This window comes from Leucoraja erinacea, chromosome 9 (assembly GCF_028641065.1).
Source record: "Leucoraja erinacea ecotype New England chromosome 9, Leri_hhj_1, whole genome shotgun sequence".
NCBI classification, from domain to species: Eukaryota; Metazoa; Chordata; class Chondrichthyes; order Rajiformes; family Rajidae; genus Leucoraja; species Leucoraja erinaceus.
The window spans coordinates 3,954,387-3,966,899 of NC_073385.1; positions in this window are offsets into that span (position 1 = coordinate 3,954,387).

Consider the following 12,513-nt stretch of genomic DNA (forward strand, 5'->3'; position numbering starts at 1 on the left):
GAAAGGTCACCAACCTGGAGTGTTAACACTATTTCTCCCCACATCAAACAATGAGGATCAGTTCCCATTCATTTGGCCATATTACAGTATACAATTTCATATTACAATGGACCGTGTCAACAGTCTCAGGTGTGCGTGTGCATACGATTTTATGCAGAAGTCATGAAGTTAGTGTCAGTGATTGAAGTACTGTTTGAAGCCTCTATCAAGAAAAACATCATTTCAGCTGAGCGGAATGTCATGCTATTATGAACTGGTCTCACTATGAAACATTTGGGGGATTTTACACTAGGTTACAAAAGGCCAAACTGAATTTTTAGTCAATACTAACTGTCCACTCTACAAAAACACTATTTCATATCTGGGATCTTCGTCAGCTTGGCAAGTGGACTCAGGAATTGCAAAAAGAGCTTAATTCAGAAAAGTGAAATGCCTTGCATTTTGAGAAGTCAAAGCATGGCAGAATAATCGCAGTGAGCAGTAGGGCCCTGGGGAGTGTTGAAGAGCAGAGGGATCTTGCAATACACCCGCATCATTCCCTGGAGGATGTTATTCCGTGGAGCACAGGAGGCTGTGGGGTGGTCTTATGCAGGTGGATAAAATTGCGTAGGGACTAAATAAGGTGAATACGCTGTCTTTTTCCCCAGGAAACTAGAACTAGAATGGATAGATTAATTTCACTTACAAAACTGATTTTCTTAGCCTATTTTCTCATCTTTCTTGAGTCCGGTGTAAAATCAAGAAATAGGCTACGTATGAAGTAGGCATTTTAATGTCAATAAAAAATATCCATATCCTATCATGGCTTCAATAGACTAAGCAGCCTTCTTTATGCACTGGAATAATTCAATGAATCAGTGGAATTCTCTGCCACAGAAGGCAGTGGAGGCCAATTCACTGGAGGTTTTCAAGAGAGAGTTAGATTTGGCGCTTAGGGCTAAAGGAATCAAGGGATACGGGGAACAAGCAGGAAGGGGGAACTGATTTTAGATGATCAGCCATGATCACATTGAATGGCGGTGCTGGCTCGAAGGGCCGAATGGCCTACTCCTGCACCTATTTTTCTATGTTTCTATATATTAAACATCAGTGCGAAGAAAGCACATCCAAAATCAAAGCAGAAATTGCACGAGACACCCAGCAGATCAGGAAACTTCTGTGGAGAGAGAAACAGTAAAGGAGACCGTAAAATAATGATGCAGCCTGATCCTGTGCTTCTCCTCCCAACAATGATGCCTGACCTGCAGAATTGTTCCAACATTTCTTATGTTTTATTTGGGACTAGAATAAGTGGCACCGGCTGGGTCCCAGCATCACACGGGAGGGCTGGTCCCCCAACGCAATATTCCACCTCTCCACCAATTCCAATATTGCTGACCAGTGGGGGGGGGGAGCTTTCTGTAACGCTAGTATGGGTATAGAGGGCCGAAGGGACTGGTTTCCAGAGGACTAGTTTGTACATTGTGGGCCGAATGGATTCTTGGGCTGGCAGCTCAGCCACTCAGGCCTGGCAGCTCAGCCACTCAGGCCTGGCAGCTCGGTCACTCAGGCCTGGTGGGCTGGCAGCTCAGTAACACAGGCCTGGTGGGCTGGCAGCTGAGAAACTGCCAGAAATTCTGCCGAAAACAGGTGACAGATTGTGTGAGAGAGAAGGGGGAGAGGATTGAAAAGCAATTTTAGACATTTTCATCTGTTTTTACAGATCACAGCAATGAAAGAGGAAAGTCTATCCTTCCGTGGATCTCTGGAGCGCTAGCATGTGTGTTGTGCGCTGAAAGGACTGGTTTCCAGAGGGCTAGTATTGGTATTGTGGACTGAGTGGATTCTTGGATGAAGTTCAGTGAGTCATGGCTGGTGGGCTGGCACTTCAGTCACTTACAGCTGGTGGGCTGGCAGTGCAGTCACTCAGGGCTGGTGTGGTGGCAGTTCATTCAGTCACCCGTTCTCCCTTCATTCCCGAGTCTGCTCCTTGCCATCCCCCCCCACACGCATTCAGTCCATCTCCCCTCAACCTCCCCCCATGCACTCTTAGTGGCTCTCGGACAGCGCAGCCATTCCTGTCTATTAGGTTCCCATTGTGATGAAGAACACACAGGCATGGCAAGTGGAAAAAGGATTTATTAAAGTTTAAAATGTGAATGACTTAAAATATAACAACAATTTAAATGTTAAAGATGAGATTTATTAAGTTCTTTCTTGTTGTGTCTCTTGTTGTGTTCTGCTGCTCACTGCCTCTTGATGACTCTTTTCTGTTCATAAAACAAAAAGACAATTTTAATCTTGAACGGTCAAATTTTAACAAAGAAAATCTGAGAATTTACCTCAAAAGTCATAATTCAGTGCAGGCCTGCAAATCCAATCACACAGCACTTGAAGCAGAGTGCAGGCAGCAGGTCCAATCTCACAGCACTCCAGGCAGAGAACAGGCAGAAAGTCCAACCTCACAGCACTCCAAGCTGAGTGCAGGACAGCAAATCCAATTTCACAGCATTTCAAGCAGAGTGCACACATATACACTCACACACGCACAGACACTCACACACACAGAAACACAAACACATACATACACGCACACGTACACACATACACACACATACACACAAACACACACATACACACACACACGCACACACACACACACACACACACACACACAAACACACAAACACACACACCCACACACACACACACACACAAAGACACACTCACAGACATAGACACACAAACACAAAGACACACACACACACACATTCATACACTCACACAGACACTCACACACTCACACACACACACACACTCACACAAACACACACTCACATACACAGACAGACACACAGACAAACACACAGACAGACACAGACAGACACACACACACACAGACACACAGACAGACAGACACACGCACAGCCAGACACATCCACAGACAGACACATGCACAGACAGACACACAGACACACACACAGACACACGCACACACACACGCACACAAAGACACACTCACACACACACACTCACACAAACACAAAGACATACATATGGCAGTAAACTTTTTGAATACTCAAACGTCTCCAATGTGGGCCTTCCGTAGTCAGCAACAATTCCGCATACAGTACGACCTCTGTACTCACCAGAAATAACGCAATCAGCGTGACCTGTCCACTAAGCGGAAATCACGAAATGAACGGGACATTTGCAGTAAACACGGTCGGACCTAATAAAGTGTATATTCCTGCAAAAGGCACACAGTTGCAAAAGGCACACAGTTGCAAAAGGCACACTATTCAATAGCCACAAATTTTTTATTTTATATATATATATATATTTTTTTTTTTTAATTATAAGTACAGTAAATTACAGTAATACACATCACATATATCTTACCACTTCGTTTTTCGAGCTTTAAAAAAAGGTAGAAATAAAAGAAGTAAGGAAAGTGAGCAAGAATCGTGAAGCACACAGGGGATAGAGCCTTCTCTGTTGCTGCTCTGGCGCTATGGAACACTCTGCCGTTGCACATCAGACAGGCCCCCTCACTGTCCATCTTCAAAACCAGTATTAAAACACATTTATATTCCTTGGCTTTTGACCCTGCTTGAGACTTTGCTCCTGTTTTAGTGCTTTTAATGTTTTTAATTTTATTGTTTTTACTCTCTCTTTTAATGTTTTTATTGTCGTGTAATAATTTCTTGTCCATGATTAGTTATGTACAGCACTTTGTTGCAACAGTGGTTGTTTTTAAAGTGCTCTATAAATAAAGTTATTATTATTAAAATAAATAAAGTTATTATTAAAAAGGTGCAGGAAAAAGTTGTGAAAAGAAAGTCCCTTAGGGAAGAAGTTAGAGAAGGAAGTAAAGAAAGGAAATAGACCATAGAAAGAAAAGAAAAGAAAGGAAAAACAATCGCTCTATTATAACACAAAACTCTGCAAAAAAGGATATACCAACCGTGTTTTTTTTTTTTAATTTTATACCCCCCATTACCAGATCCTGGTACCATTTATATTTTAAATTACTATTGCGCCTTTTGCTTGTAATAGTTCCATAAATGCAGACCACGTCTTTTGGAAGTGGTCTGCTTTGCCTGCTAGGAGGAGTCTCATCTCTTCCAGCTGTAGTGTTTCGAACATGTTTGAAATCAACATTTTTATTGTTGGTATTGGAGCATATTTCCAAAATTTGAGTATAAGCTTTTTTCCCATTATTAGCCCGTAATTAAGTAAGTTCTTTTGAAACATGTTTAGTTCGGGGTTACCTTCCGATATTCCAAAAATGATCCATTCTGCTTTTGGTACAAGTTTTATTTTAATACATTTTGTGATGATTTCAAATATTTCGTTCCAGAATTTTTGGATTTTTATACAAAAAACAAAAGAGTGCGCTATGGTAGCTTCTTGTGACTGACATTTATCACAAATGGGTGAGACATTGGGGAAAAGTTTATTTATTTTAGTTTTTGAATAATATAGTCTATGTAATGTTTTAAATTGAATTAGAGTATGTCGTACGTTGATCGAGCATTTATGCACATATAGTAAGTGTTTATCCAGCCACACATTTTCAATAGCCACAGTTGCAAAAGCCAGTTTAAAAACACATAAAAACACATAAAGGGCACTCACAGGTCAGTGGACACTAAGTGTTCTGTAGATTTCCAGCTCAGACTGAGAGTTGTGACCTCTCAGTCGCCATCTTGCAGCAACAGAGCCACGTCCAACCCTCTGGGCTTTATTGCTCCTCCCCCCACCCCACGAAGGGGCGTGGCCTTCATGGCGGTGATTGACAGGAGAGAGAATCTCAACATTTTTTTCAACACTAAGAATTCTTTTATCTTTTATCGCTGGGAAAGATCCTCTGCGCCTGATGAGCGGACGGGGACTCTGAGTAAGATGGCCATAAATCACAGCCGTAAGCGGTAGCATTCTTTCTAAAATCAATATACAACGCAAACAGGAAGTGGTCAAGTTTAGACTTTTAATGATATTATAATCACAGTGGCTGCTTTACGATGCTGCAGAAAATAATAGAGGGATGTGGAGGGGAGCCATCGAAAACGCAGGGGGACGCTGAGAATGAATGGGGGACCGCATGAAGAGGGGAGGGGGAGCTGTTGCCACATACGGCGGTAGACGGAAGACAGGACTGTTCGGTGAACTTTTGTAACTTTAATGGCGCCAACACCTGATGACTCTTTATGTGCTGCCTCGCTGAGGTCTGCTGTACGAATTTATCAGGTTGTTCGTAAAACAAAGCATTTTGCTCTCCTTATGTACATAAAGTGTCATAAAGTGTCACTGAATCCTAGAAATGCCACCAGTGGATGTTTGCTCAAGAGACAGGGAAGAAAGCTCTCTCGTCAGTTTGTCTCCATGTTTACATTTAGAGTACAGTTGCTGGCTATGTGGGGACTGAGGAGAGGAACCGTGCCTTTGTGAAATAAACAGTGTGGTAGCTCAGCTTTCCTTCACTGCCAGAATAAATTGAATGCAAAAGAGTCATTTTCAATTGACAAGAGTGATTTATAACCGTCGAAATTTTTCCTGACAAACGTTGACGAAATAGTTGATGCCGCTGAATAAACAAACCTCTCTCTGCTTCTGCATTGTGCAATCCACTGAACTGAGGAAGTCCCCCAGGACCCAGCTGCTTGGTGTAAAAGGGCCCCATTGTCTGACTGTCCTGGCCTGATCTGTCCCTCCTCAAGCCCGACTGTCAAGGAAGTACATTGATTGCACTCGGGGGTAAATAGTTACAGCCTGAATTTCCCTGCTTTCCCAGCTGGGCAAAGATGCGAGCTAACATGCCAAAAAAAAAATGATCAGGGGAGAAAGATAAGAATATGATTGAGAATTAAAACCAGCTTATAACCTGCTATCACGTTATGTGTTAACTTACTGGTGGAAGAAAGGCAGGCAAAATGGCAGTCACTAGTGGGTGCGGACTCGGTGGGCCGAAGGGCCTGTTTTCATCTTGCATCTCTAAATTGAACTTAACTAAACTAAAAAGCAACAAGAGACACAAAATAGAAATGAGGAACTGCAGATGCTGGTTTACCAAAAAAGACACAAACTGCTGGAGTATTTCAGCGGGTCTGGCATCATCTCTGGAGAACATGGATAAATGACGTAAGTCAGCAGGACAGGTAGCATCTCTGGAGAGAAGGAACGGGTGACGTTTCTGGTCGAGACCCTTCTTTAGAGTCCTTCGGGTCTGGAACGTCACACATTCCTTCTCTCCTGAGATGCTGCCTGTCCCGCTGAGTAACTCCAGCATTTTGTGGCTGTCTTTGGTTTAAACCAGCATTTGCAGTTTCTTACTACACATGGATAGGTGACCTTTTGGGTCAGGACCGTTCTTCAGAAGAAGGGTCTTGAGCCGAAACAACTCCTATCTATATTGAATTCTCCAATTCGCTAGATAATTATACTCCTTTTCCACTAAGATTCCTTCCTCTGGCTTCACAATTCATGCCCCTTCTATCCTTATCTCACACTTTTTGCCTTTTCATACCTGACCAGAGAGCTGGAGGAGAGGAGGGGCAGGACATAGTGTGACAAGTGATAGGTGGATTTGGGTGAAGGGGGCGGGACGTGGAATTGATTGGCAGACGATTGGGCAAAAACCTCCTCCCTTCCAGCTCTCTCCCCCCCACTCCCCACCACAATCAGCATGAACAAGGGTCCCAACACGAAACGTTACCTATACACATTCTCCTGAGATGCTGCCTGATTCGCTGAGCTACTCCTGGATCCTGGATCCAATGTCATGACCCGCTGATCATCACTAGATAAATACTGCGTTGTTTCCATTGCATCCAAACATCACTGTGAACTGCTGTTGTTAATTATTAAGGAGATGGCAATGATTGATCATGAGTGTCAAGAATGCTACCTGCTGCTGCCTCCATGGCAGTGTTAGCTAACTGTTGCAAGCTTCACAGGATGTTATCAATAACTAGAGTTTCATTCACAATTTACCGAGTTTGCACTATTGCTTATTCACATGGCTGCTTGATGCCAAAGGAAGCACAAGATGATTTTTAGCTGTCTACTTCTTCCAGCCCTGCTTATTTAACACAATGGAGCAGAACTAAGCAATCACTAATGCTTTTTTCACGAAAGACTGCGGGCTATTTATATTATCAGTTACACCAACTCGAGTTAAAGGCTGGAGTCACTCCACAGGCCCGGATAATAATTGTGCAGCACTTGAATGCCACTCACATGCTTGGCTGAGGTTGCTGTGGTACAAATGATTATGTACTTATAAGACAGCCCCTTGTGCCAGTAAATCGATAAAAGGCTTGACACAGAAATAGGAGCCAAAGTGAGGAATGAAAGGCAATGCATGGGGTACAGTATATTCCAACCTCACTCAGCTGTTGCTATAGCAATTTAGAGTGTGAAATCACTAAAACAAAATAGATGGGTTGCATTAATGCCAGGAGCCCTCTTGTGCTTAATCTAGGAAATGTGCTTATATGCTCACAACAATTGTAAATCTGCACCTCGGTTCTAATCATACAGCTTTTCTTCTGAGGCTCGGTGTGTGAAACATGACCTAAATTAATCATACGTCAGAGAGATACTGTTCCTACAATCTAACAGGGCTTGTTGATCAAGTACGTTGTCCCCATGTGACAGCACTGGTTTTACAGGTAGATTTGGACGCTCAGATTCGTGAGACCCTCACCAACGCTCCGCTCCTTCCAAAATAAATCGTAGGGCAACCATGACAACTAAACAGTAAGGAATTTTAAAAGTGCCATTTTCTCAGACAAGGTGATAAACTGAGAGCGAGGTTTGCACCTTCTGTTTGATTTTCTCTGTTGGCCCCCTACAGAACGTTACTGGTATCAATAAGCAAAGCTCTCATTCATGCCGATTCTAGACAAGGAAAGACCACTCTCTGTCAATTTACAACAGATTAAAAGAAACAAGAACAGGAATCGTCCCCTTATATGCTACAGCATTCAAATACGATCATGGCTTATCTTTAACTTGGGTACCACAATATTTTGTATGAAGGAACTGCAAATGCTGGTTTAAACTGAAAATAGACACTAAAAACTGGAGAAGCTCAATGGATCAGGCGGCTCTGGAGAAATAGAATAAATAGGTGATGCTTCGGGCCAAGACCCGAAATATCAACTATTCCTTTTCTCCAGAGATGATCCCCGACTCGCTGAGTTACTCCAGCGTTTTGTGCCTACCACATTATTGTGTTAACCTGAAATTACTTGATTCCTTTAATATGTAAAAGTCTATTAGTTTCTGTCTTGAATATACAGTGGGTCTACAGCTCTCTGGCAAAGAGTCTTCCAAATAGTCAGCATCCTCCAGACGTTGCAACATTTTCTCAATACTGTCCTGAATGGTGTAGGGAGGAACTGCACCATTCACAGGGTCTTGGTGAGACCACACCTGGAGTATTGCGTGCAGTTTTGGTCTCCAAATCTGAGGAAGGACATTATTGCCATAGAGGGAGTGCAGAGAAGGTTCACCAGACTGATTCCTGGGATGTCAGGACTGTCTTATGAAGAAAGACTGGTAGACTTGGTTTATACTCTCTAGAATTTAGGAGATTGAGAGGGGATCTTATAGAAACTTACAAAATTCTTAAGGGGTTGGACAGGCTAGATGCAGGAAGATTGCTCCCGATGTTGGGGAAGTCCAGGACAAGGGGTCACAGCTTAAGGATAAGGGGGAAATCCTTTAAAAAACCGAGATGAGGAGACGGTTTTTTTCACACAGAGAGTGGTGAATCTGTGGAACTCTCTGCCACAGAGGGTAGTTGAGGCCAGTTCATTGGCTATATTTAAGAGGGAGTTAGATGTGGCCCTTGTGGCTAAGGGGATCAGGGGGTATGGAGAGAAGGCAGGTACGGGATACTGAGTTGGATGATCAGCCATGATCATATTAAATGGCGGTGCAGGCTCGAAGGGCCGAATGGCCTACTCCTGCACCTAATTTCTATGTTTCTATGTTTCTAAACGTTGATTTAAACTGGAGATAGACACAAAAAGCTGGAGTAACCCAGCGGGGAAGGCAGCATCTCTGGAGAGAAGAAATGGGTGACGTTTCGGGTTGAGACTGAAGAAAGGTCTTGACCCGAAACGTCACCCATTCCTTCTCTCCACAGACGCTGCCTTCCCCGCTGAGTTGCTCCAGCATTTTGTGTCTATCTTCTGTTCTGAATGTTGTAATTCAAGCAAAATATCAAACCCTCATCGGTGTGAAGTATCACAGTTATTTGTTGGCGGCACAGCGGCGCAGCAGTAGAGATACTGCCTTGCAGCGCTAGAGACCCGGGTTTGATCCTGACTACGGGTGCTGACTATCCGGAGTTTGTACGTTCTTCCCCCGTGACCAACTCCGGATTTCTCCCGCACTCCAAAGGCTTCCAGGTTTGTAGGTTAATTGGCTTGGTAAAATTGTAAATTGTCCCTAGTGTGCGGAGGATAGTACAGGGGTTGCTGCTCATTTCGCAGAAATGGTGAAATAACCATCTTATCCAAATTCTGCAATTTCTAGGATGGACTGTACAAGAGGCTGATATTGAACCAAAATTTTGCTTATGATGTAAAATATTTTTTGGTTTATTTACATGCAATTTTGTTTATTTTATGTGTATTTGTATTTATTTTCTCAATTATCTTAATTTAAAAAAAAGAAACATGACCAATTTAATTTTAAATTTCATGTTCAGAAAAACATTTTAAAATGCAAATAATCTAGTAAACGCCAGTACTAACACACAAATTGATGATAGACACAAGAGGCTGGAGTAATTCAGCGGGTCAGGCAGTATCTCTGGAGAAAAGGAATAGGTGATGTTTCGGGTTGAGATTCTTCTTCAGATTGAAGAAGGGTCTATAGAAGGGTCTTGGCCCGAAACGACATCTATTATTTTTCCCCAGAGACGCTGAGTTACTCCAGCTTTTTGTGTCGATCTTCAGTATAAAGCAGCATCTGCAGCTCCTCCCCAACATGCAACTCAACTGACTGGTTAAAATTTGCTAAACCTCCAATTAATCTTCTTAAAACCCACACCAGGATTTCTCTCAGATTGATTTTTTTTGAAAAATCTGGAATGCAATGCACAACACGCGATGCCCATCCCCCTCCCTTTGCAATGACTGAAGATGGCAGTGTGTCACAGGCTATACTATTTACATATGATAATGACAGCTCTTCTGTGTGGGGATGTGAATGCAGATGAATGGGAAACGTTGGTGTCACTGGGAGCACAGATCTGCTACAAAACTTGCTATCTAAAATCATGGCATAGAATTTTAATGCATAAGAAATATCTAAAAAGAAGGGTAGTTCAATTTTTTTTAGCTTATGCATGTGAGACTGAGATTTCATGTTGTACAGATTTACGTATTTATGTTTCTACTGTGTTTAGTTTGGTACATAGTGTCTGGCACAGTATAAAATAATTGGTTAGCGTACCGCGGTGAATGGATTAGAATGGACATCACACAAAAGCAGCAAGAAACGCCACACAATGCAAGAGTAACTCAGTGTGTCAGGCAACTTCCCTGGAGGACTTGGATGGGTGGTGTCTTGGGTCAGGCAGGGGAAGGGTTCCAACCAGAGACGTCACCTATCCATGTTCTCCAGGGATGCTGCCTGTCCCGCAGAGTTACTTTTTTTGTAAACCGGCATCTGCAATCCTTGCTTTTACACAAACAGGGGCGTTTAGCCAAATGCTTCCCACCCTTTCTTCATCTAAATCCATCAAAATATTCTTCTTTCTCCCTGGGCTACACTGGAAATAGAGGAGGCCGGGGACAGGAAGATCAGTATGGACATGGGAGGGAGGTTAAAATGATTAGCAACCAGGAGATCCAGTAGCCCCCCCCCCCCCCCCCCCCCCCCCACCACACACACATACACACACAACTCCCTACCCTTTCTCCCCATATCCCCAACTCCCCTGTGCCCCACCTGAACTTGCACCTATTTCTCCACTCCCATTTCCTCTCCCCTACCTTCCTTCCTCTGGCTTCACAATTTGCACCGATCCTTTTGTCTCACAGCTTCGGTGTTTTTTACCTCTGACCTTTGTCCAAACATCTACCGATTTAAAAAAAAAAACATCTCCCGTGTTCACCTATTACCTGCCATGCTTTGTCCTGCTCTTCCTCTCTTCCATCTTTTCTTCCCACACACCCCCCCCCCCCCCCACAACCCCAAATCAGCCTGACGAATAGCACTAACCAGAAACGTCACTTATCCATGTTCTCCGGGTATGCTTCCTGACCTGATCAGCTACTCAAGCACTTTGAGTTTTTTTCTTGATCATCTTAAAGGTTCATTTTCAGAGCAATGGATGCAATCTATGCAAAATGTGTGTCAGTGAACTAAGAAAGGAAATCTGCATCTTCATTGGGATATTGAAGAGAATACACTAAACCATGCCTACAGTTGGTAAGTGCAATTATGTTGTCCCAACATGTGAATAAAATAAGACCAACATAGCATCTTTACTATATAGATTTGGAATATAGTTTTCCTTTTGCAAACATTATTTTTTTTATCATTTATAATTGATTATCATTTTACAATATGGTTTTTGAGTACATTGTCTGATCCAGACAGGGACCTAGTCTGCATGTATTATACACATCAGAACTATCAAATAATGGACTGACAACCTTTCGGGTTGCAATCCTTTTCCGGATTGAAGAAGGGTTGTGACCTGAAACATCACCTGTCCATTCCCTTCCCAGATGCTGGCTGGCCGGCTGAGTTCCTCCAGCTCATTGTGTTTTGCTCAAGATTCCAGCATCTTGTGACTTCTTACAGTAATTACGTTTACACGATATATGGGTACAGTTAGACAAACTGAGTGGCCTGGTGGCTCAGCGGTAGAGTTGCTACATTACAGTGCCAGAGACCCAGGTTCGATCCTGACCACGGGTGCTTGTCTGTACGCAGTTTGTAGGTTCTCCCCGTGACCTGCGTGGGTTTTCTCCAAGATCTTCGATTTCCTCCCACACTCCAAAGGGGTACAGGTTTGTAGGTTAATTGGCTTGGCATAAATGTAAATTGTCCCTAGCGTGTGTAGGATAGTGTTAATGTGCGGGGATCGCTGGCCGGCACGGAATTGGTGGGCCAAAGGGCCTGTTTCCGCGCTGTATCCCTAAACTAAACAAAACAAAACAAATGTACTACAGGCTGCTCATTTATGATAAATGTTCAGAAGATAAGAAGCCACTTCTTTTTTACACAGAGCTTTCCTATAAACATGATTTCCTTTTATCAATTATAATTGATTATCATCTTTCAACAAGGTTTTTGAGTGTTCAGCCTGATCTGACAGGGAGCTGTGCTACAAATATGGTGCTGTAAAGGGTTTTATGCATATCAGAATCATTGCTGTCATGTAACTGAATGATCACATTTTAAAATCGTCTGAGAAACAACATATGGTAGGAAATTGTACATTATCAAATAGAGGAAAATGACACTGCATCCATCACCCCTCTGCTTGTGAACTGATAA